Below are 26,297 nucleotides of genomic sequence, written 5' to 3'. Positions count from 1 at the left end.
GCCAATAGTTGACAATTCATCCGATCCAAAGAGTAGCAACTAAACAAATCAAGATTCACTTTTAACAGCAACAGAATCCTGCAGCAACTGTACATAAAAAACCATACCAGCAGGGTTGGAATAGAGTGGGATTACCAGGTAGTCGATTGTCCATCCCGGACGACGCCAAGCAGCAGGAACGCGTCCTCTCACAGCCACACCCGCCTGTCGTCGGTGCCGTCGAGCCATGGGAGCCCTCCCTGCCGGTGGTGTGGTGCCAAATCACTGGATATAACGTATGGCAGCAACAGAGACTCGAGCGCCAACCAGAGGAAGGGGGGAAAAATCGACCTTTGGATGATGCCGGACGGGGAGGTCCTGGACGGACGACGGCGTCGAGGTAGGTCGCCGCGGCAGGGCGAGCAGCTGCGGCGCGCACCTTCGGGGCCTCGTCGTCGCGCACCTTGTGGTGCAGCTACGCACGCTGGTTCAAGCGGTGGTTAGGGCCGGCGCTGCAGAATGGGCTGTGGCGCCGGCGAGGTCAACCGGTGGGGCGGCGTGGACTGCTTGCGGGAGGGGAGGAGAGATGAGGACGGCGGCATCGGGTCGGAGCTGGTGCAGTAGAGAAGGCGGCGGCGGCCGATCTGGCGTGGGTGCGGGAGAGGAGGAAAGAAGAGGACGGCGATTTCGCCATTTCTGAAGGGGATTTCCATTTCGGGAGGCGATTTCCGTCTCGCGCTCGCCGGCCCAAGTTTTCTTCTCCCACTCGGCCCAAAACAGAAAACGGCAAAAGCAAAATTCAGGGCGGGAAAAAGATTCAGACTCTGGTAAACGCATGTCACTCGGTACACATTTCTCTCTTTTATTTCCCTCCCTTGTAGAATAGGCCATACATGATTGTGACGAGGAACTCAACAATCTCATTTTCCTTTACCAAAACTAGTTTGATATAGTCAAGGAAAGGGGTAGGTTGACCGCGACGCCGGGTTGGGCCATCGGGGATAATGGTCGAACCACGAGTCAAGGCAGGAGGGATCAATCCATATGATTGCAAATTAGAGTGGTCGGGACATCAACGCCGGCGGCGGTTAGCATGGATCAGAGAAAACACAAACAAGGTGAGGAAATGGTAAAAGAAAACACTTGCCTACAAGTTAGGTGCGATGATTACACTCGTTCTTACCGAGCACAATGAACTCGAGCAAAAAAGTTTCAAACTGAGCTTTACTAGATGTTGATTTCGCGGAGTTGGGATTAATGAATCAAGTAACTAATTGTCAAAATGGAACCGGGGCATTGAGTCCATTATGGTCGTGTGAGGGCTTGACCTGAGGGGTCTTGGTTTGCCGGAATGAGCGTGTGGAGATGGTGGCATGAACTATGATGGCTCTAGGCTATCTATAAGTCTCACTCCGGGGACACTGAATCACTAACTATGATTGCATCAACCATTGTTGGTGCAAATATGAAAATCCCAACAACGTCAGATTCATGATGCATAGCTGTCGATTCGAGGTGGGGTATTCCATCGATCCACTAACTATCTATTTTCTTGAAAATAGACCTAACTTTCTCTTCCCTCCTCATGTGAATACGGAATTGGTTGACTTCTAGCTAGAAAATCCACATTCTTGACTCCATGGTATGGCGGTGCCATCAAGTTGACCTTTGGTGAGCTACGACATACCATCCCCATTTTCATGGGGTACAAATATGGCAAGGTTATTAAGAGAGATGCAAAGAAGAAATCACAAATTTACTATCTTATAGTGCAAACTCTCGACTTCGAGGCCATCGACCCGACTTTTGCAATGACTTGGCCTCTTTTGGGGTATTTCATGTTCCTATGGCACATTATAACACAAATAACAAGGTAGACACTGTGGGGCCCGTGAGACAAAATGATGCACGAAATCATGCGATAAAGGGTCAAGTAACCTTTTCTTTTGCATGGGGTCCTACTATGGGTGTATAAGGTGGTTTAAAGAGGAAAAACAATACATGACTTTGAAATGACATTTCGCTCACACGCATGACTACCCCGCATGAACATTATGCACTTATAGTGCAAAAAAAGATAGATGTTGTGGGTCCCGTGACACAAAAGGATGCATGAAATCATGCGAGAAAGGGTCAAGTACCTTTCCCTTTTGCATGGGGTCGTACTGTGGGTACATAAGGTGGTTTAAAGAGGAAAAAATAATACATAACTTTGAAATTGCACTTCGCTCACACGCATGACTATCCCGCATGAACATTATGCACTTATAGTGCAAAAAATCCACTCCGAGTCCACATACCTTAATTTTGTAATAACTTCACCTCATTTTGGGTTGTTCATGTTTATGTGACCTCTTATAATACCAAAAGGAGGGAAGTAACTTGGAATTCGCTACTTTTTATTTTAAACAAGAGGGTGCAAATGTCGAGGAGCTAGCGAGGCAGGGAGCACATGAAATCATGTGAGGAAGGGTTGGATTCAAAAACCCTTGCAATTCTGCATGGTTTTCTAATATGGGTATACAAATATGGTGTAAAGAGTAACATGAAATATACCCTCGATAGTTGCACATGCTTCATAAACATAACTATCTTGAAGGAAGATTCTTGACTTGTAGGAAAACATCCACTTTGTGACCACTGATCCAACTTTTCCTCCGGTTATATATCCCCGGTAGTTGTTTTATGACAATTTTGAAGTATTATTAATTATTATAGGCTTGACACATTATGAAAAAAAATGTTTGATATATTATGTGTAGAAAAGTTATACCCCATGTCATTTCATGCGCTCCACATTCCTTTACATCTATGAAGAGGCGTGTTCTATATGTAGTATCGCACAATGAAATATAATATCCCACGTAGTACTTGCACCAAGCGTAGCCTATTTGGCTGAGCCACATAAGAAATAGTGGTGGAGTGAATGTTTCATCTAAATACAACTCTTCAATAGAGTGGTGGTAGAGTTTCAAGACATGTCATCGATCCAAAAGATGAGCCAAAAGACTCTTCTAGTTTTAGATATTCTGCGAGGGGTGCCCTTAATCTATTTGATTAGTGTGCTCATGTTATGTGGGGGCGAGCATGGCGACAGCCATGCGGAACACGCTCCAGTGGTGGGTACTCAACTAGCTCCGTGTCACAGTGGGTCCCAAACAGCTACCCACCTTCGAGCCTCACTCCCGACACCTTCTGAAGAAGGACATCATACACGTCGTCCAACCTAAGGATGCTAGTTGTTCTTGGCGTGTGGCGTCTTACCTCACGAGCAAGCGGTGGATGTCAAGCCAATTGCGGCGCTAGAGGGTGGTCTACATAGGGGGAGATCATGATGTGTAATGTTTTATTGTCATTTGTGTTTACTTTGGTCGATCACATGTGTGCATAGGCGACAAACCCTGATGTTGTTGGCTGTCGAAATTTTTGGTGACACACCTCACATGAGTTTATCACAGTTAGCTACATGCCTTCATCAGAGTGTCTCAACGATCTTCTCTTTCTCTATTGGAGGGGGCCAAACCATGGGGGTGGCCTAGGCACCGCTCACCCCTGGATCCGCCTCTGGTCGCCGAACTTGATCTTCTCTAGGTACTGTGTGGTAGATGTCAAAGTGTATGTATGCGGGAGTGTGCTCAAATAGTTAGATCATAAAATGTTGATTAAAATAAAATAATTAAATTTGTGATAAAATCATAAATAGAAAAAATAAACGAAGAAAATAACAAGATAATAAGTGTCACTTGTTTCACAACAAGGAACACCCCACGGTTAGATTCAATACTTATAGTGCAAATCCCCATTTCAAGACAACCGACCCAACTCTTATAGAAACTTTGCAAGTTTTTCGGTTGGTCACAACTTACGATGACCTATTCTAACATGCATGGAATCGCCACTTCGACCAAAAGCTAGTTCTAGACAAATAGTAAAGTCGCATGCATGGAATCACTACTCTTTGACCGAAAGCTAGGGATAGAAAAAGAGTAAAGTCACTTGCTTTATAAACAAGACTACCTCGCGCTTACATTCTAGACTTATTGTGCAAAACCCCCACTTTGAGAAGGCCAACATAACTTTTTTGGAACTTGGCATATTTTTGGATTAGTCATGTTCCAATGATCTATTCTAACAAAGATAAGAGCATCTCCACTCGTCTCCCCACAGAGCCCCCCACGGCCACTTTTTTTCATCCGGACGGCGAAAAACGGCCTAGTCAGGCCCCCGGTTCCTCGTTTTGGTCCGGATTTGAACCTATTTTCGTCCGGACTCCCCACGCCATCCCCGGCCCCCCGGGGATCTCCCGGGGACTCCGGATGAAGCTAAACCAACCGCCCATGCCCACGTGTCTCCTCTTTCGTCCGGATTCCCCGTGCCATCCTCTTTTTCCCCGAGAAACGCCGCTTGGGGAGCACACGACTGGGAAACTACTCCTCCCCACGCCAAATCTTCCTCCAATTCGGACGAAAATTTCACCGGATTTGGGCGTGGGGAGCGCCAACGAGTGGGGATGCTCTAAGGAGTAAAACCAAATGGAATCATGGACTTCGATGGAAAGTTGGGGATTAGACCTCACGAGTCCCATGAAACATGGCTTCACGTATGTGAAACCGTGTGAGGAAGGGTCAGAAATTGTCCACCTTGCTTTCCGTCCTAACATGGGTATCTAATATAAGGGTGATGTAAATAGGAAAAGGCAAATACTAGTTGATTCACAAAGAGGACTGCCCTGAATTGCTTATATTACAAAACCCCACTTTGACATGGCCATCCCGACTATTGTAAGAACCTGACCTCCTTTTGGGTTTGTCAGGTGGGTTGGTCATGCTAGCTTCGATGAAAACCCACTGGGTCGACATCATGGGTTCATGTATAGGGATTCGCCAGAAGTCACATGAGGAAGGTTCGGAACCCCACCCCCCCCCCCCACACACACACATCTGGAATGGGGTCCTAATATCGGTATATAACATTGTACAAATGATAATTCAATGCGCAACTTTGAAGTGTTAGTTTCTTCACAAACATGACTACCCCACACAATTTTTTTGGACTTATTGGGCATAATCTCCACCAAGAGGCCACAAAGCCATCTATTGTAATAACTTGGCCTCTTGTTGAGTTGGTCATGTTCATGTGACCTATAACAACATTAAAAGATAAAAGTAACATGAAATCACCACCTCCGACACTACACCACACCCCACATTTGCCAGCACACACGTCGGTCGACATAGATGGGTCAAATAAGCATTAGACGGTTAGGGAAAAAATAAGAATACAACCAGAACTAGGTAAGATACAAATGCCAAACTGAACAAACATAGTAATATTATAAGGACACAACATCAGCTATACAAGTCTTGACCAAGTTTCAATGGCCAACATCTAGGCAGAAAGAAAGAAGGATGCAAAAAATTGGAGGAAGGTGCAGCTTGGAGCATTCAAAGAAGGTGGATGCAAGGGTTACCTGAGCAAATGCCATTGGGCCACCGCTACAACACCACAATCTGACGGGATCAAACGAGTTAGAGGACATGTTACATTCACGAAGCAGAGGGACCATGGACGAAGCGAGTTGAGGCACTCGAGAGGGACTTCAGCTACGGTGGGAGAGACAACGGACAATGGCATCAGTTAAGGGAGGGGCTGCCGCGCGCCATGGGAAATGTTGGTGCTTGGGGACATTTTGGCGATCGAGGCTTATTAGGGTTTGGGGGTGAACACGCTCTTGTATAAAAGGGGCCTCCGGATATGCGTGGTGGGCCTCTTTTTCACTTCGCGTGCTTAAGTTTTGACGCAAAAACATGGACACAACCTATTCACTCACTCTGCGTGTGTCGTGGTTCGATTTTTCAGCCCGGGTCCATGACCTACCGATGCAAAATATGTTGTGGTGTATCAAAATCTTACACAACCATATAGTATGTTAGATTAAATAGATAATATCGTCACATATTTTGCCGGTAACGAGCTTGAAAGACTGTCTGTCATCTAAAATAATCATTGCCAACAGACAATTCGGCATGAAATTTAGGGCGTGGTGTAGTGTGAATGTGCAATGAAGAGCTAGGGATATACGTCACGGGGCCAAGATAATAGGGCCACCTGAAGTCGTGCAAGGAAGGGTTGACCCCCCCCCCCCCTCGCTCGTTAGAATGGGTCGTAATATGGGTACATAAGCGTGGTGTATAGAGGAAAAACCATAGGTAATAGTTATCTCGTAATTGAAAGTCAAAATAAGTGGAAAAACATGTTGGAAGACATTATAGCCCCGGTGAAGAGCGAGAAATTAATAGAAATATCAAGAAGATTAGAGTGTGACGAGATTTAATGACATTTATTTCATGTGTTGTTGCCTCAATAATTTTTACTCTTCTACCAAAAAACACACGTGATATGCACGTCTAATTCTTTCACATGCATTATACTCACTGATATATGTTTAGATTGTATTTTCTAGCATGTTAAGAAGCTTGATATTGTGTGCTTTGTCTCTAGGTAATGCCTAAAGTCCCCGTAACACCAGACTTACCATTTAGGAATCTGCATCCCGCAACCCCATAACGGTGTGGTATAAGTATAACATGAGAAAATGAGCGGGAAAATGCAAAGATGGCGAGTTTTTGATACCCCTTCTAACATGGGATCAAATAGATATTACCGTCCATCGCACCCCACCATACGCATGCAGGTGTCTAACGATGGGGTCAGATAATTATTCTCGGGGCCCTAGTTAATGCTGATTTTCTCTCATAAAAGTTGTGGTAGTTAAAATTGGAAGGCAAACAATCTACTCGGCGATTCTTTCCCTTGAATGCAGCCCATTGAAATGGAAATGATGATTATCTCAGGCATGCATTGGGAAGTATTAATTAGAGGGAGCAAGAGAGAGAAGATACGATGTTTCCATAGAGTTGAGTCATCCTATTAATTAGTAGAAATTTTGGCCTAATTTTTTGGGACTTGCCTAATTTTACAATGAGCCATATGTAAACAGGGTAGTATAATAAAGTGTAGAAATTGAAGAGACGCGTATGTACGGCAAGGTATCGTCACAAGCAAAATACTAGAAGGAGCAAGTAAGGAGTGTTTAATCGGGTAGAAGTCCAAAAAGGCATGTCCAAAGAGAGGAGTCCGCGCCGGGATTTATTCCGACGTTGTCGATGAAATCACCAGATCGTGATCTTAGCCGTCCAAAGCGCAACACCCAAATTGAACGCACCCACCCAAGTACCCAACCTCGATTCCCCATTCCTCCAGCACCCGCGCAACCCCAACCTCGCCGCCCCTCGCCGGCCGCTCCTCTCGCCGGCGAAGCGCTCGCCGGCCACCATCCACACGATTCGCTTCCCATCGCCCCTTCCCTGCTCCCCAATCTTTGATACCACGAGCGGCTCATCTGCCGGCTCACCGGCCAGCCGTCTAGGACGACGCGGCTCCGGCAGAAAGGCACGCGATGGGCCTCGCCGTACCCTTCACCGGCCGCATCCGTTGCTACTCTTACGCGGAATCAAGCGCCGCTCCTGGTCGTCCCCGGGCACCGGCCGCCTCCAATTGATGGAGAGGGGGCTTCCACATGGAGAGGGGGTCTCTGCCGTCCATGGGTATGGCGGCGCCTCGGTGACGGGTGGAGGTGAGGCCAGCCAGCAGGCGCGACCCTCGCGGCCGCCGGCGTCCTTGGATCCTGCTTGACCATCGGCGAGCGGATCAGGGCGCCGCAGGGTGGCTGCAGCTCCGTATAGCCCTCCTCTCAGTCATTCCCTATCTCAGCCGGCCTCCAACACACCCTCACGTCCGATTGCAGCAGCCGCGCGGGTGGTTAGCTGTAGGAGGCGGAGAGGTTGACCGGGGAGAAGCTGGGCGGCGACCTGTACAGCGGCCCACTTGCCGGCGCTGACAACCAAAGCCGCTGCCACGCCATGTTGCCCTGCTTGCTCGGGCTTTTCGGCATCCAGAGCGCAAGCCTCAGCGCCTATGTTCATCGATGTGCTTCAGCCGTTGGAAGGTATAACTCCTTGTATCCTATCTATGTTCCAAGTGCATCTCCTAGTGCGGGCTAGCTAGTTTTTCTGATCGATGTAGCTAGCTGCATTGAGGTATTGCTAGCTGCTTCTTGAAAGATGGACTGAAGCTCCTATGTCTAGATGTGTATCTGCATCTGTATGTCAATTTATTGCAAGGTAGCGTTTTTTTCTCTTATCGATCAGCCAAACATAGCTTGGCAAATTATGACTTGGCCATAGCACTAGTATAAGTGGCTGTTGTAAGGAATTCTCTTCTCCGTCCATGTTTTGGATTGATCGACCCACTATGTTTATTTTCTCAACTGCCCTCGATTGCACCAGTGAATTAATCCACCCATCAGCAATCTATCCATCTATCCATCTTGGTTTGAATGTACAAGAACTCGCCACTATTCCCGTGAGTGCGGGCTACTGTGCGTTAGTGATTATTTCTTTATTTGTGGATTTAGAATGTTATTAACTGATACTGCTAATGTGGCTTCGATCGCTACTGGGTCGGATCGCAGCAGTGTTGTTTTGTTTGTTTACACATATACTTCTAGTAAGGTTTCTGACAGTGGAAGGCCTTTGTCTCTTGCTTAAAAAGAAGTATGTCTAGAGTCTTTATCATCAGGCAACGATATCATACTCTTGTTATTATGTTCCTTTGCTTCACTGTACATGTCTGGAGGTAATCTATGTGACTCTGCTTCAACTGCAACAAATTCCTTGTACTGAAAGTGTAGCTACTGCTCTAAAGCACTTGTCCTTTGTAAGGCTCTTGTTGATTTAAGAACTAACATGGTTCTGTCTGGATAACACCTGTACATTATAATTGAGTCTCCATTTTTGATATGTAAGATAGGAATATTCTTTTATTTACTTGATTGATGTAAGAATCTAAGTCGTCGTGTGCATCTTCAGGTTGCCGGGATCATTGCAGCTAGTAGCATATATTGACCGACTAGCTATTTTTCAATTGACAAAGTCGGTCTTGTTCCCTTGGATTCCGACTTTCCGAGGGCTCGATGACGACTAGTTGTTATTGGTCAAGGCATACCAAACTTGGTGTATATTTAGTTCAACTTGATATTGGTTCCATTCCTCTGCAAAACCTGAAGTTAATTATTCAAGATTCTAATTCCATCTCCTGGTACTAGTGAAGCTATGCTACTAGAGCTTGTACCCAGGTGCAGCTAATGTTTTGTACTGCAATGTAGCTACTACTCTTAATTCACCTGTCATTTGTAACTTTTTTGTTCATTTAAGATATAAATATGGTACAACCTGACTAGCGCTTGTAAATCAGAAGCGAGCCACCATTTTAGATTTGCAAGATAGGAATTTTCCTTTAGGCATTTTTTTGTGTGAAATCAACAGATGTTTTAAATGCTGGGTGATTCTTTCAGAGCATCCCAATCATACATTGTTCGGTGTAGCTTCTTATTGATCGAGAAGTAAACCTTGCTACCAAAAGTGCTAGTTGATAATTTCGGATACATAGAATTAACTGTCATTATTTACGTCTTCTATGCTTCGAATAAAGCGTACTGTTCTTGTGGCCCAATGCAGCCCAACCCCGTTAGTCCGTTAGTGGTAGCTCAGTAATGCATGGAATAGAAACTCTCATATGAGGGAATTCTAAATAATGAACCAGGGGGTCAAATATGAACGCTTCCTTTTCCATATTTTTGCCCTCCCACATATCAGTATCATGAGCATCGCGTGAAGCTGAATTGTTTGCTTACAGTTTCTCCTGCTCATGGGAAAATTGAGTTATTTTAGCATCACTTCCTGTAGGTTGTATTGTCGTATTTTGGTCTCTAGTATGATTAGATCAATATGCTGAGTTTGTTCTCTGGTTGTTAACACTATCATATAAATTTTATTCGCATGCTACCGTAGCTGTAGAATGGCTTAGTTCTTGCTGTTTTGATCCATTTATTATGTGACTCTTGAGTTCTTGCTTCCAGAAAATGGAATGTGGCAGCCAGTAGCATATATCGACGCACTAGCTATTTTTCATTTTATAAAATCGGTTTGGTTTCCTGGAATTCCAACTTTACTTATGTTCGATGAGGACTAGATTGTATACATATTTTGACTGTATGCGTTTTTTCTTTCCGTCGGCAGAATCTTACATTCTGCTGAAGTAATTAGCTTCTCTGCACCGATGAAAAGGAGCTTGCGGTGTTGTTGCTGGCTGATCCAGCATGTTTTGGCCATTGCATGCAGCTTCAGCTGGAGCTAGTTGTCTATCATGTGGTCAAAGAAAGAGAGAATGCAGGCTGATGAGACTCTTCAGGAAATTGTAAGTAATGAACCAGGGGGTCAAATACAAACTCTTCCTTCTTCATATTTGTGCCTCCCACTTATGAGTGTCATGATCATCGCTATAGCAGTGCACTAAATTTTGTGAAGATGAACTCTTTGCTGACCATGCGGCCAGCTGATGGGAAAACTGAAGTTTGTTTATCTGTCACAAGATCATGTTATAAGTTTTGTGGTCGTGTACATATTTGGATGCACAAGTCGCTAGGATCAATTCTATTATCTCTAACAAGAAAATTCTGCTGCGAAGTAGGTTGTATTCCCTATGCTGGTTCCATATTCCCCATATGAGAAAATATACATTTTATTTACATGCTATTGAAAAAGGTTGAGTTCTCTCTGTTTTGTCCATTCTAGTTGGCACTCCGAGAGAATTGAATGCCACAGCTACTATTTATCAACACAATAGCTATTTTCCTTCTATAAAGTCGGTTTGGTTTCCTGGAATTCTTAGTTGATGAGTCCTCAATAATGACTATACTGAGTACTTCTTTTGCTTGCAAGTATATATTTATTTTTCGCGGATTCTCCTACAGTTGAAGTAATTAGCTGCTTTGCAGTGATGAAAGGAGCTTGCAGTGTTGCTGCTTGTCTAATTCAGCGTGTTTTCTTCCATTGCATGTAGGTTCAGCTGGAGGTGTGTTGGATGTGGTGAAAGAAAGAGAGAATGTTTGGCTGATAAGAAGTGCATCATGTTAGCGCCTTTCATTGGCTTACCACTTGAATCAGGAAATCATTGGTCATGTGGTGTCTCTGGAAACAGCAAATGAGAAGGTTTTAAGACTTCTCATTATTTTTTCTTCTTACAGTAATGTTGTCCTATAGTGGTTAGATCCCCTTTCTCTTGTCACTAACAAAATTCATACAACTTGTTAGGGCTTTTTGGCATGTACCTACCTTAGGTGGTTCCCCCGAGCAATGCACCACCACCGGTTTCTACACGTGCTAGCAGGTTGGCAAGCTAGATCATGCAGTTAATTTTATTTTATTAGTTTAGGTGATAGCTGGAGCTGCCTTTTGGGACATGCTATGCGTGTGCACAGAATTGTGTGGACTGACGTAGGATGATAGCCTACCAGGTCGAAGGGATCGATCAGGTGGTAGAGCACACGTTCCACTCATCAATGAATGTGTGCTTATCTAATTATGCTACTGATTAGTGCAGGTTTAATAAGATCATTTTTGTTTGCAGGGTAGTGTAATGAGGTCTTTTTGCGTAGATTTTTGATGAGCAAATTGATATGCTGCTGGTCTTGTTTCTTCATAATTAGTATTTCCATGATGTGTTTCTTTTGCCTTGGCCCTATACACATTCCGTTTTTTTATTTTCAACTTCAACTTAATCAGCGTGTGTGCAATGCACTTGAAGATAATTCCCTATTGAAAAGTTTGCCCTTGCATCTTCTAGGAATGAAGACTCGTTGAGGAAGCACATAAAGTTTTTGGAGCAACAAGGAGCAGCAGGTCTTATCTTCCAAAACAGCAGTCTTGGCTAGGTTGACTGCTAGTGTGGTTGCGTTGAACACTCAGAAAGCATGCATGTTCCTTTGGCATGGCCATGATGGCCAGTCAGTTTTACAAGAATGCATCTGCATCCGACTATGGATTTTGTGAATGGGTAAGCCAATCTTGCCGGTAGCTAGCGGATGTGACTTGTTTGGCTATCGATGAGTAGCAGTACCAGGCTACTTTTTTCAACAGGCGAGTACTTTATTTAACTTGGCACCTTTTTTCCATGCAGGGTTGCCGATGCAGTATAGCCAACGGAGTTGACCCTGAGAAGGGCACCGCGAGCTCAGAGATCCCTGAGGAGATGAATCGGCTGTGGTAGCCCCTCGCCAACATGCTGCCCAACTGCCGGGGACAAGCTGAAGAAGCACCTGTATGAGAAGCTAACGGTGATCGGATCAGCGGTGTCAGTGTCGTCAAGGGGTGTGAGTTAGTAGGTGTCCTGCCAGGACAACCTCTTAGTGTTAAAGATGGTGAAGTGGCGTGTACCAACTGACTAGGAATGGATTTGTCAGAGCGTGGTGCTTTGTGTTTTGGATTCAGGTTTCCTTATCGCCGTGAACAGGTAGATATTTTTGATTGGCACCAACTATCCTTGGCATTCAATGTTGAGAGTATAATCAGGATTCGATCTTGGGATCTAATAAAACCTGATTTCTTTTTTTTTTCTTTGTGCATGTGGTTTTCAGGTAGCTAGAGATGAATAATAAGTCGAGACCAATGAACCTGTTAGCAGAATTAAATTTCCCCAAGGAAGGTGGCATTTCGGCTAATAGGTGCATATGAACCTATTATAAAAATGCATAAAAGTCAAAATTTAAAAACGTCAAAATGAATTGAATTTCTCGAAGCAACTACTAGCTGCTGATTCTTCTTGTAGGCTTATGTAGGAATAGTATTGTTTCAACTCTTCTGATATGTTGATGGTGTCGAATATTCTTTGTTTTTAAAATGAGATTGCTGTAATATTGTTTGAACTTTTATAATATGCTGATGCTGTTGAATATTGTTTGTTTCTGTTGTGGGCATCTATATTCTTAAATTTTGCATCTCTTTTAATTGATTAATTTGGCTTCCGATCTTGTTGACATGTATTAGCTCTGTTCTGAAATATAAGCTCTTTTTTAAAGAAAGCTTATCACATGCATGAGCTGTGCTCTAGTCATTTTTTTTTCTTATTATTACTTGCTATGGGATCTAAAATGCCCAAAAATTAGGAAAAGTTCATGTCAAAATTCTAACGGTCATGCTAATTGTCGTTTTTTTCCTTTTATTCTTATAGAGAATTCTTAAACCTGGTTGGTTTTTTCTTGCCATGGAAAATAAATCAGAGACGAAATTTTGTTGCTTTTATATCTTGGATTGCCATGTCGTTTCATTCTACATTTCTTTTAGAATCTTGGTTTCATTCTACATGGTAGGAAAATAAACTGATGGCTCCAAGCCATAACCAAATTGGGCCAACGTCCTGCCCGACGGCCCGTTGAGTGGCCTGAGCTCTCCCGATGTGGAGATAGACGGCTGGGTGTCGATCCCATCTGGAACAAAGCGAGTCACATCAATCCTTAGAAGCATTTCGCTTCCCAGCAATAGAGCCAGTCTGTGTCTGTGCGTGAGTGTACAAGTGAAACAACAATTCACTAGCTTTTGTTGTGGTATGTCTCTTCAAAAGTTGGTAGTCCGAACTCTGGTTAGTGTGCTCACTTAAATACATTCAGTTTAAGATTCTCTCTGTAATTAGCATTATTTGATAATTTGCATTGAGTAAAACAACTGCCTTTATTTGATTCGAGTGTTTGGAGCAAAATACTCAATCTTAGTGATTATCTCTAGCTCTCGGCTTGACATTTAGTAGCAATACCTTTTGTTGATGTCTAATCTGTTGCCATTTTCTTTACTCGTCTACACCAAACTGTATAAATTCATGAATGCCAATTTTTTTTTGAGATGTGTCAAATGGAGGTCTCTCTCATCCTCATGCATGTAGTCTCACTAAACTTTGTCTCTGTTTTTCTTGTGCCTTAATGCCGTCGTTGCGGTGATGCACTTGGTATATGCAAACAGATTCCGTATATGCTGCGTGCTCATTCTTGATTTTCTGCTATTTTGTGCACTCTGTCCAATTTCAGTGCAAAAAATTCCCTCTACTACTTATTGATGCACCAGCACATATATCCTTTGAAACGTGCAAGTACAATGCTCCCTCAAAAACGTGTGCTTTATTTGCCAATAAAGTACACGTTTGCCACACCCACGCAGCTCCCCATCTATTATTCTCTGTCTAGTCTAGAATTTGAAGGTGAGTCAATCTTTTCAACTTCGAGTCTGATGCATCCTTCATAATATTATCTTCCTTTATTTTCTTCCTTTTTGGTTCCTTGTTTGATTTGTTTAGGCGAGATGAAAGTTGAAATTAGTTTGTTGATGGGTGGTACGATGATGTCCAACGATTATGTATTAGCTCTATCTGATCATACCCCCCAATGATTTGCTTCTTTATTTTGCAGGGAAAACTCGCTGATTTATCTTGCCGTCTTTAAATTGATGGTTTATTACTTTTTTGGATGAAAGTGCCGTCATGCAGATGAGGAGACACGAGTTTATATGTAATTTGCATGTGGGGCATTTTCGTGATGTCATACTCCATTTCACCTTGGACATCAGATTCACCCCCTTGATGATGCCTTATGTGTTCTTAGAACTTTCCTTACATTTTTTTGTTTGTGTTTTAATGTGTTAGAGATGAGATGATGAATGTGAGATTAATTTCCCTATTGGTTTGACTGGCTGATATGATGTAGTAAATACTGTATTTCCATGAAAAAACATGTCTTCTTTTTTGCTTGCCTTGTATGTCTTTTGCCAGTTTATATTCTTTTTTGTTGCTGTTTTTTAGTACCATTGTTGATGTAGATGAGGAGACACACTCTTTTGTGTGTGGGACATCTCTGTGATGTCACACTCATTTCACCTTGGAGATCTGATGCACGAGGAGTATTTTCTTTTAAATAATCCTTTTGCTTCTATGTGTCTTTATGATCTGTATGGTACAAACACTTCATGCACTTATACATCTCCAACTTTCTTATTTGCATTTCAGCTATATCTCTTTTACTCAATTTTATATTGCCTCTTATCTCTACAATCAAGGATACGTGCCTGATTCGGGAGGCATATTGCATTACCGTGCAAGGTGCCTCTGAACATGATTCTAACAATAGCCACACTTGGAGAGAGAGCATCTGTGTTTGTTGGTTCCATGATTTGATTGAGTCCTTGTTATGAAGAGCAGGAGAACCCATCTTGTATTTGTTTTCTTTGTCATGAATGCTAATAGTCTGTTAGCAAATTATAGATAAAGACTTCATCATGTTGTAGCTGGTTGATATGCTTAGAAGGTTGTGCTTTGAATTTAAATAATATAATTTGGACATGACACACTTGTTGTAACATGCTTCCTCTAAACCTTGTCCATGTTCACCGTAAACAAATCCTTCAAAATAAAGGCTAGTGGCTCCCATTTTTATTAACGATGTCATCAGTCTTCCTTTTACCTTTGTAGATGGATGTTTACAAGTAAATCTGGGTGTTTTGAAACAGCAAATTAATTTGGTCTGAGCTTAAGTGTCAGGCATGAGGTGATCTCGAATACGGCAGCCTCGGAGCATGTGCAACTGCTGTTAGACACCTATCTTGCTGCTCGCACTTGAAGCGGCTATTGTGTGGTTACAACTCTGTCAAGCTCAGCATCCTCAAGGTAATCGGCTGGATCTCACACTCCACCGCTCTGCCCCCTCTAGGTGTGCCGTAGGTGTGTATTCAATTCGGATATATAGATCTGCTGCACAATTTTGTATATCATGTTTCACTTGAAAAGTTTTGAACTTTGAAGCCACCTTTTACGAATTCTATGCTTAGTTTCCTGTCATTTGTGTGGCTTTTGGGTTGTATCTTCTCTGCATTGGTGTTTATGGTGGTGTCTGTCTGAAAAAGGCGTGGCCTTTCTGTATGTACATGTTCTCTTGTTTGTTCGAAACCATGGAATCCATCCTTTTGTTTTTAATCCAACAGCTTATTAGCACAGTCCTCTAATACTTAATATTTAACGGGCCACATCCACTGGTCATAGTTGGTGGGTTGATTGGACTATATGGCTGTTGTGGGCTATCATCATGCTGGTGTTGATAGTAGTATATTTATTGATAGTGCCTTGCTAGACAGCTACTACTTTTCTTGTTTAAGTATGAACTTGTGTTCCACCATGTGGTTGATGCAATAACATATTGGCTGATGGTTCCTGTATATTATACGTATGTATATATATAATCTGTTTCGTGTTTTAAGTCGATTGCATAATCGTCTGTGCATTTCCTTGATGTGTGTAGCTGTTGGAGGACGCCAAGCGGCTTGGCATGGTGTTGGCTGCCAAGAGGAGGGATACGCAGACCCCCTCTAGCGAGGATGAACCGGTGCTTCGGCTATGAGATTAGATGGCCGGTCTGCAGATTCACTGACCTCGGCGCTGAGGCCCGTATATATGCTGGGCAATGACAAAGGTGGTGGTGGCGGCCAGCGGCTACTTGCATGCCGTGTCTTTGTTTTTTGAGTGAGGAACTTGCTGTGACCTGATTTCGTTCCGTCGGTGACGTTTTTGTTGTGGTTGAAAGTTGAGAACATGTGTGTATGTGATACAGGTGGTGAAACCACAGGTAAGCGAGGACGATTTGAGAACCTGGGTATATGTTGAGGCTTGAAGATCCCACCCCTTAATTTTGGTTATGATGCTTCCTATTTGCTTCATCAATGGTTCCCCATGGCTAACAAGATTTTCCTAATTTATTTGCATAGCAATAGGTTGGAGAATGTTCTTGAGTATGTAAGCATGGTGCGGATCTCTGTACTGTATTGGGGGTGGATTTTCACTCCTTACCTGAAAACAATTAGTTAAGAAATAATGCAATATTTAGTAAAGGAAAGCCAATATTTTCAAAAAACAATGGACTGTTCCACTCAAGTATAGAACCATGAATTAACATGAGTTTGATTTGATTCCCACTTAGTGGGAGGCTTTTTCTAATTCACCTGAAAGCAATTATGAAAGACTTCTATAAGTATGAACTTGTGCTCCACCATGTGGCTGATGCAATTTGATATTGGCTGGCACCTCCAGCTTATTATACGTCTACATATGATATATCTGGTGTTTTAAGTCATTTGTCTAATCGTCTGTGCATTTCCTTTATTTTTGTAGCTGCTGGAGGATGGCAAACGGTTTGGCATGGTCTTGGTCGCCAACACCACCCTGTTCCAAAAAGCCACCATCAGACTTTACGCCATGAGGAGAGAGGGCAAGTCGGACAACGCCAGCGTGGATGAGCCGGTGTTTTGGTGTGGAGATGAGATGGTCGATATGTATCTTCACCGACCTCGCTGCTGGGGCCCTTATGCGACGGGGTCCACAAAGGTGGTGGTGACGGCCAGCGGCGACTTGATGTGACTTTGTTATGGGAGATAGAGACATTGTGTGGGAGCAGCTCACCAGCGGGTGGCTACCACAACATGGCTCTTGTCGACATCAACGACCAGAGCCGCCGCCACGGTATCATGGTATTACATTGCTCTTGTCGGCGTCAACGACCATTGACTTTATAGGTCTTGTGCGATTATCTTTTTTCTTTTCCTGAAACCTTAGTTTGCGGTGCTGAAGTATAGATACATAGAATTGGTTAATGGCCATGGGTATAACAGATGCTAGATTTCAGAGTTAGTACAGTCTAGTTTAGCTCTATCCATTTACATATCCAGTCAACAAATTAGTAAAGCAATCACAGAAAGCAACATGTCTATGCATGAAAAATCTGATTAAACCCTGAGTATTTAGCTAAAAATGGTATTGATCATTTAATCGTTGCCTATCCTTGTTTGGTCTGCTTGTTCTGTGCTCATGTCAGCAGCGTAGACTGCTTGTGTTTGTGGTGGTGCCTTTATACCAGCAGCATTAGCTTGCAACTATCTTTTATTGTTGTGTTGGCTCGAGGCTTGTTAATTTTCCCAAGGCTCTTTTGTCTCTGGTTGGCTGCGTTCAGAATATTTGTTTTGAAGGCAAATGTTTTAGATAGAAAGATGCCCCTTTCTAGTATGGGCTTGGCCATTGCAGTGAGTTCACCACGCCTGAGAAATGGCATGGTTACTTGAATTCTGGCCGTATAGATGTTGTGTTTCAGTGACTTGTTAATCTTACATAGTTGCTTCTATTTCCTTAGTGCATGCCTATATCCTTTGTTACACCGTCTACCCATAGCTATATGTCTTTGAAAGTAAATGGTTGATCTCTGGATCCGAACTGAAAAGAAAAACTAACGTTGTATTCCTTTCTTGTTTGCAGTTACCATGACTGCTCAGGCTGAAACCAAAATCGTAAGGGAGGTGGGAGTAGCAGCCCAGTGTGGAGCATGACAACATATGAGAGTCTAGGCTGGTAGTAGCTAGCTTATGTCTATTGGGTGCATATCGAGGCTGAAAACCAAACATGCTAACAATATGCACTTGTATTTGTGTTGTATGTTCTGTATGTTCAAATAAAAGGAGAGCTCGTGCTGAAACTTGGAAAACTCCTGCTTAGAGGTTGTAAAGCGAATGATCATGTTCACATAGATTTGTTGTCTTGCTAGTATTAGATGTAGTCGTGGACGGCAGGTTACAAATTTCTTTATTTCCTTTTTCATATACAAGTTGAGCTTAGGAAATCAAAAGTTATCCGATGGAGATAACACTCTAATCCATGGAGGCATGTCAAAGGTTAACTAGGATAACTTGTATTTTGATCTTAGGGGTCGGTGTTACATATATGTAGTACAAGTACTGGGGCACAACCTTATCTCCTATTCATGTGGATTGAACGGACAACGTAGGGATCGTGTATAGCAACAGTTAGAGCCCTAGGCACCACTGCATTGCCGATCCAGCGAGCCCTGGAGAGCTTGAGCTGTAATCTTGGTCCAAAAACTGTAGCTTCAACCTTACAAATGCAATATATCTTTGTTTTGGTTAACATTAATACAATTTGGTAGTCTCGAGTAGCTAGTGATGGACTGAGCTTAAAAATTGAACTGATTTTCACATCTTATGTAATAATGGTCACTCCCTAGACCAACTGGATATGGTGTTGCCGAATGGTTTGAAACAAATCTTGTATCACGAAAACAGGTTACTCGGTTTTGGATATACTGAATGGCATGAGCTTATTGATATGGAAGTGGTGGAAACTATAATTTGGCTCCATTTTATTTTTACCAAGTCGACAGACATTTTTGATCCATGATCTGTAACAGGTACATAGTTTTAAATCCAAATACTAGTATCCATTTGTGTACGTTCATGAATTTAAACTAGAGAAAACAAAACCACTGGGAGTATAAAAATTGAAAGACATTTTGGATCTTCTCTCGGCTGAAACAAAACCCCGTTTACGTTCATGAATGTTTTGGATCTTCTCTTCAGACATGTATTATTAACACCCGTACATGCTGATAAAAGTTGTGGGCGATGGTCAAAACTAATTCGTAGCATAAATCTAGCAACGACCAGGTAATTTAAGGAAAAGATTGGGGGAGTTATGGTTGATGAAGAAAAAAATTGGTTCCAACCATAAATATAGCAATGGCCGAGAAATCAAAGGAAAGGATTGGGATAGGATATGATGGAGGAGACGTATCTTGAGGAGGATCCTAACGGGATTGGTTGATTTACATATTTAATGAATAGGACTTGCCCCATTTAGGCCTCCATGTCAGCGATCCGTGGGAGTAAGCATCTTGGCTGTTCATCCTAAACTCCCAACAAGCAAGAAAGAGGAAAGGTGGGAGAGAACCATCGAGAGAAAAAAGATTAGGATGGTGCATGCATATTTTGAGGATGCTGAAAAATAGCATGTCCATGCAAACCGAGAAATTAAAGGAAAGGATTTGGAATGGATATGATGGTGGAGACGTATCTTCAGGAGGATCTTGAAGAAGATTTGCAAAAAATAGGGGATCCTGAAGAATAGGAGGTCCATGCATTCCGCGCAGTAAACTGGATGGTTGACTGATTAACGGCATGCAACCAAATCATTAACTAGGAGGATTACATGCCTAAGTACTTGGCTGACGTTTTGCTTGCTTTGACCCCGCATGCATCACCAATCCATGGCACTTTGCTTCACAGCCGTTCATCCTCTTCCAAAATACTCCTCATCTCTACGTCCATTCTCCCATCAAAGTTTAAACCAGAGAAAAGTGGCGCAAAAAAATTGGCGCCAAGATTTGAACGAAAACTTTGTGGTGCCACCCCGCTCTATAAATACAAGGAGGGGTGTATAGCCTACGCGTGCGTCGTGTGTGACGACTTAGAGGAGAGGAGAGGAGTCATTTTGTTTGTCGATCTGGTCGCCGTTGTGGATGGCTAGCCGGGATCCAAAAGGTAATCCCATGGATGGATGCTCCTAAGATGATTTGCTACTTGTGCACAATCTCATCCTAATGTTACATTACTTTTGAAGAAAAAAAGGGACGGATGGGAAGTTGTGGGAGAGCGGGCGGCGGCGCGTTGGATCGGCGGGTACATCCAGTAGGTGGTCTATCTCTCAGGTATTTCATCTCTTGTTCGGATATGATTTCCCACCTAATTAATTAGGGAGTAGCGCGCGGGGGGGGGGAGCCATTGATGGGCTTTTCGTTTTTGACGGTATATAATATAGAGGTAATTACACCACTCATACAAGAACTTGTTAATCAGGTGCAAAATCATACAAAAACTTGCAACATGTGTTCCCGAGGTACATGAACTTGCAGTTTGGGTGCATTTTCATACAAAAATCGCTATGAGGCCACCACTTGGCATTGGCACGCTGGAGAAATGAGGGGTCCAGTTTTGAACATTTAGCAAATAAAACCTCCCAGTTTATTTTAATACGAAAAAGTCCCTATGTGAATTACATGAGGAATTCCCAAAATCGTTCCGTTCTGACCAAATCAGTAAGGACGATCTGGTTCATCAACGCGCGAGCCTATGGTCGAACAGATATGTCGTAACTAGTTCGGCGCGGTGTTGGACTCGACTAACTCGCCATCGGAGAACACCGACAATGGCAAGCACGGCAAGGTCGACGAGGCGGCATGTTCGGAGGACCAGGACCGCGACAAGTTCCAGAGTCCGTCGAGCGCTGCTGCGAGAAACATCGGCAAAACTCAACACGTACAAGTCAGAGCAGTGCCTCGGCATCCTGAACGTCACCGTCGTGCTCATCTGCGCCCTCGTTGGCGCCGCGAAAACGACGCCGCGCTGCGCATGCCGGAGAGCCGCGCTGCGCCGGAGGTTACTCCGCCGGTGGCCGCGGAGGCCAATACGCCCGCGCTGCCGGTGCCCGGTCGTGATGGTTGACACGCGCAGGAGACCATACCGTCCTGCAAGTCTGCAACAACGATTGCTTCGCTAGTATAGTAGTATATAAGCACACTAGTTTAGCAAGTCGGTCACCACATCAAAACACAAGTCAAGACAATGGCATTCTTCATTGTCACGGGCTTGTTCGTACTCCTATGCGTTTCTCAGCAAAGGTGAATAAATCTTTTTGCTCTCGACTAGTTTTCATGTCTTATTCCCTTGCCTTATATAAGGATGCTTCTAATTCTTTCAAGTATGCTTGCTTGCTGCCGCGCGCTTGTGTGTGACAGGCTGACAACGGGAGGAGAATTGCGCGCCGCCGGTGGAAAACTGCGACTGCATCGTCATTGGAGTTAGCACAGCGGGCCGCCCGGCGGCTTCCCTGTCCAAGCCCTACTGCGTTTTCCTGCTGGAACGAGCGTGTTACGACGATGAGCAGGTGCTCAACATGGCGCACTTCACGGACAGGTTAACCTCGACCAGTGGAGGCGGGTATATTCATGGGCGGGTCGGCCTCGACATTGTGCGGAGGACGGAGACGGCGGACGCCGGGAGGCCGCGCTGGGGCCGCCACACTTGTTGCGGCTGCTGCATCATGCCAAACTGCGGGATGGCGCGCGCTGCTGCCGGAGTCCGGACCGTCCTGCTCCTCCTTGAGGCTGCGTCGCACCGACCGGAAGTGCCGGGAGATGGTCTGCAAGGCCTCGCCGCGCCGGAGCCGGCCACCGCGTCGACGCCACCATTTGCTTCTTCTGGTGGTAGCGCTTGTACCTCCGGTCGACCTGGTCCAGCATCACCATCGGGCCATCATCGCTGTCAACTTGTTCTGATGGTCCCGACTCTCCGCCGCCCACACAGCTCGGCCGCGGAGGAGCTCCCCTTGTGCTCGTTGCCAGCTCACCCTTTCGCCGTCTATTTTGCTTCAGGTTGCCGGGATCATTGCAGCTAGTAGCATATATTGACCGACTAGCTAGTAGCATATATCTTGGTGTAATGTATCAATGCTGAGAATTAAAAACATGCCCGTACTAGATACAATTGATTTCATTAAAAATGTTGGCTAATATTGTTGCCCTCTTGTTGAATCTTGCCTGTACCGTAGTACTCCGGTCTGTATTTTGTTGCTTTTCTGGTTTAACAAAAGAAAACCGGCAATATAAGCCAATCAAAGACTGACGCTTGCTGTTGATAATGGAGGGGTAGGTAGAGTGAAAAAAATCTCCTCTGATGGGCAGAATTGGAGATGTGAATTGCAAAGTAGCAGCTCTGCGGTCTAAACGTAGAAAGAAAAGATTTGCTAATTAATCATTAACTAGGAGCCAAAAACCTAGGGATTGACCACCAAATTCATGACCAAGTACTGTAGTAAATATGGCTAAATAATGGCTTTTGTAGGAGTATGACAAATTAGACGGGAGTGGTGTTTTGGAACATGGGTGCATATGCTCCCTATATTTTGAAATGCATGTTATGAACATTTAAATTTCAAAAAAATTGGAACAAAAAATTTGTACGTACATCTTCACGTGCTACACGCTCACAAAGTTGTTTCATAAAAAATCGACTTATCATGTGACGTGTGTAAAAAAGACAAAATTCAGTGCTAAAAATAATGCTTTTCACAAGATAAAGTTTCTCCTTTTTACATAGACCACAAAAAATATTGGTTTTTCGTGAAACTTAGCAAATGCACATACATTATGGAGATGTACATGTAGAACTTTTTATCTAAATTTTTTGACATTTCGAAATATGTTTTTTTGGTAGAGGGAGCATACGCACCCGGGAGCCGAATTGAATTTCCCAAATTAGACTAGTCACAATGCATAGTATCATATAGAAGTATCATGCGTATGATACTACTACATGTTACTATCTCCACAATGCATGGTATCATATACTAGTATCATAATCTCCATATATTAATTGTTTTGTAGAATCTCAATGCAAATATGTGTACAAGATTTACTTGACATTAATTTTTATAGTAGTATGTGCTATGATACAGTATCTACCTATGATACTAGTATCATCTCTCTCATCTTTAATTGCACTACCACATTAGCATTTTGCATGCATGAAATGTATGATACTCCCATTGTGGGTAGTCTTACGGCATGAAAAACCATCTCTCAATCAATCTCCAATCTGTCTGTTGTGATTGACCACCAAACGCATGACCAAGTAGTGAATATGAGTAAATAGTGCTATGGAATAAATAGGGCAATGACGCATGAGCCAATAAATAGGAATTTTGGGTTCACAAATCACGGCACGAACCAAGCCGCAGAAATCAATGGATTGACTACCAAGCGCGAGACCAAGTAGTAAATAGGAGTAAATAGGGCTTATGGTAGTACTAGTACGTACTGTTGTGATTAGGGGCCGGCTATGGAATAGACAGGAGTAAATAGAGGCCTTTGTTTTCACAAATCACGGCGTGAAAACCCTTTGTCAATAACTTTCCCGTCTACCTAGTACTAAAGGGGGCTGACAATGGAACAAAACAAAAAAGAGCGGGAACGAAAAAGTGGAGCCAATTTTGGGGATTTTGAACCAAAACCAAACCTTGCCCACCTCCATACATGTCTATAAATACTAGGAGGGGTATATCCTACGCGTGCGTCGCGTGTGACTTAGCCTTTGACTCTTGCTCGGAGAGGAGAGGAGAGGAGCCATTCTCTTTTGCTTATCATTGGTGTGGCGGCGAGTCTCGGCGACACTCCCGTGTGATGTAAATTGAGGTATACTTGTGGGTCTTTCATTTCCCGGCTACTACTTTCCGCTGATTCTTGAGTAAATCTTTTTATTGGTTTGGATCTCAGGCACACGGGCGGGCGTGTAACACTGATATTTGGGATCCATCCCGTTCTTGGAGGTCAGTGATCCGGGCAACCGAGATATAGGGCGGCCATGGATGGGATCCGTCGTGGCTGACTGGATCACGATCGATCGGCACTTCGACAGGTACGTAATACAAGTACTCCATGCTTATCGCGGGCGGGATAACTAGTAGTTTCTTCTCCCCTTGCCGGCCGGTGGAGTAATATCCATCGATCAGTAGTCCTTGAATTGAATCCACTAGCCAGATGTAACGAGTAGTAATATTCATCAGAATCGTTCTTGTTTAAATCATTCCGTGAGTAAATCTGAAGCATTTCTCCGATTCATTTGGATCATGTGAACTCTAGGTCTATGCATTTCTCCGATTCAGCCAAGCTACCAGCTAGCTTAAGGCATCTCACTCCTTCGGGGATGAATTGGTTTCACATAGACCGGGTTGCAAACATTTCCATCCTTGCTTGAATAACAGGACGTGCAGACGCAGCGAGACACGGCGACCAAGCACGGCGCGAGCCGGCCGAAGATGTCGGCGAGCACGTCGTCGGGTAGCAAGGTCGCCGGTTGCGAACCGTCTTGATCCTCCTGCAGGCGTTTCCTCGTCGCCGCCCATCGCCTTGCCCTCGCTGATGGGAAATATGATCTGTGTGGATGAGGGACTTTTGCTTGGTTTCCGTGGATTTGGGGGGTCAGGTTAAGGCTGGAGATGCCGTCGTCGCCGCCGCCATCTCCTCAATGGCAGCCGAGGAGGACAACGTACTCCTCCTCCTCGCACTCTTCTTCCTCGGGACCGACGCGATCGACGCCGTCCTTGTCGTACCGGTCGGCGCCTACACCGTCCCCAAACGGGAGGTCAAGGAGGAGCCGGCGACGCCCGTCAACACGAGGCGTGGCGGCAGCGGCAGCCGGCGGCAGCAAGGGAGACGCGGCGGCGCCCTCCTCATCCCGAAGCCGGAGGTGAAGGAGGAGCCGGAGGAAGCGTCGCAGGCGGCGCTGCTGGCGGAGTACGAGCGGCAGCAACGGCTCATCGCTAGCAGTGACGACCCCGAGGACTGCCCAGGGCTGCGGGCGGCGTTTTTGGCGTCCATGAACGACAAGGACGCCTGGAGGGGCGACCTGGACCTCACCGACGACTTCCAAAAACAGCAGAAAACACCATGCTCTTAGAAGTCGTTTGGAAGCCAGGCTTTCATTTCATTTGTAGCATTTTTAAATGAATACATTGTAATTCCAGAAATGGACACTTGTTTGGTTGCCACAGAAATTGTAAATGACAGTAGAATTTTGAATTTGTAAATGACTTCCATGAAGAAACGTGAATGACAGGTTTCAGCTCAGAATTGTGATTACACATGGCATCATTTTGCTGTATTTCCTAATTGAAATGATGGCTCAATTCTGTGGCAACCAAACAACCCACATATAGAATGTCAAAATGAATTCCAGGATTCCAGGCTTAAATGATGGATACCAAACAACCTCTTAGTCATGGCATGCGGAAGTGGAAGAAGATGCCGCGGAGCGAGAACGGGAGCAGGTCCGCGCGCAGGAGGCGGCGGGCGTCGATGCCGGCACACCAGGACGTGCAGACGCAGCGAGACACGGCGACCAAGCGCGGCGCGAGCCGGCCGAAGATGTCGGTGAGCACGTCGTCGGGTAGCAAGGTCGCCGGTTGCGAACCGTCTTGATCCTCCTGTTGGTCGCCGTCGCCGCCACCACCGGGAGGCTTGAGCGGCGTTTCCTCGTCGCCGCCCATCGCCTCGCCCTCGCTGATGGGAAATTGGATTTGGGGGGTCAGGTTAAGCTGTATACGAAGAACGTGATCCCTGCATATCATAATTGGGATCAGGAATTAAGTGGGAATTACACGAACACATTGCGTAGGATTACACGAACCCTCAATGCCGGAGTTAACAAGCTCCACAATAATGCTCATGTTTTAGTAACCTTTAGTGTAAGATAGATCAACAGACTAAACCAAGTACTAGCATAGCATGCACACCGTAACCTTCATGCATATGTAGGAGGAATAGATCACATCAATATTATCATAGCAATAGTTAACTTCGCAATCTACAAGAGAACCCATCTTGTATTTTTTTTCTTTGTCATGAATGCTAATAGTCTGTTAGCAAATTATAGATAAAGACTTCATCATGTTGTAGCTGGTTGATATGCTTAGAAGGTTGTGCTTTGAATTTAAATAAT

The 26,297-nt window shown here is 44.3% G+C and overlaps 2 long non-coding RNA genes and 1 other non-coding gene across 3 annotated transcripts; all 3 read left to right on the top strand.

Moving 5' to 3' along the window:
- The first annotated feature begins 7,731 nt into the window (after positions 1-7,731).
- Positions 7,732-12,328, top strand: LOC124666217. The gene is made up of 6 exons (XR_006990824.1): positions 7,732-7,987; positions 10,119-10,296; positions 10,942-11,090; positions 11,193-11,268; positions 11,725-11,934; positions 12,058-12,328. It is a non-coding gene; the product is annotated as an uncharacterized LOC124666217 (long non-coding RNA).
- LOC124666219 lies at positions 12,323-12,829 on the top strand. Its single transcript, XR_006990826.1, has 2 exons — positions 12,323-12,390; positions 12,515-12,829. It is a non-coding gene; the product is annotated as an uncharacterized LOC124666219 (long non-coding RNA).
- Positions 12,830-14,400: 1,571 nt separating this feature from the next.
- On the top strand, positions 14,401-14,498 carry LOC124668849. Its single transcript, XR_006991921.1, has one exon. It is a non-coding gene; the product is annotated as a small nucleolar RNA Z101 (small nucleolar RNA).
- The last annotated feature ends 11,799 nt before the right edge of the window (positions 14,499-26,297 follow it).

This window comes from Lolium rigidum, chromosome 6, assembly GCF_022539505.1.
Source record: "Lolium rigidum isolate FL_2022 chromosome 6, APGP_CSIRO_Lrig_0.1, whole genome shotgun sequence".
Taxonomy (NCBI): Eukaryota; Viridiplantae; Streptophyta; class Magnoliopsida; order Poales; family Poaceae; genus Lolium; species Lolium rigidum.
This window is presented reverse-complemented; position numbering and strand designations above follow the sequence as displayed.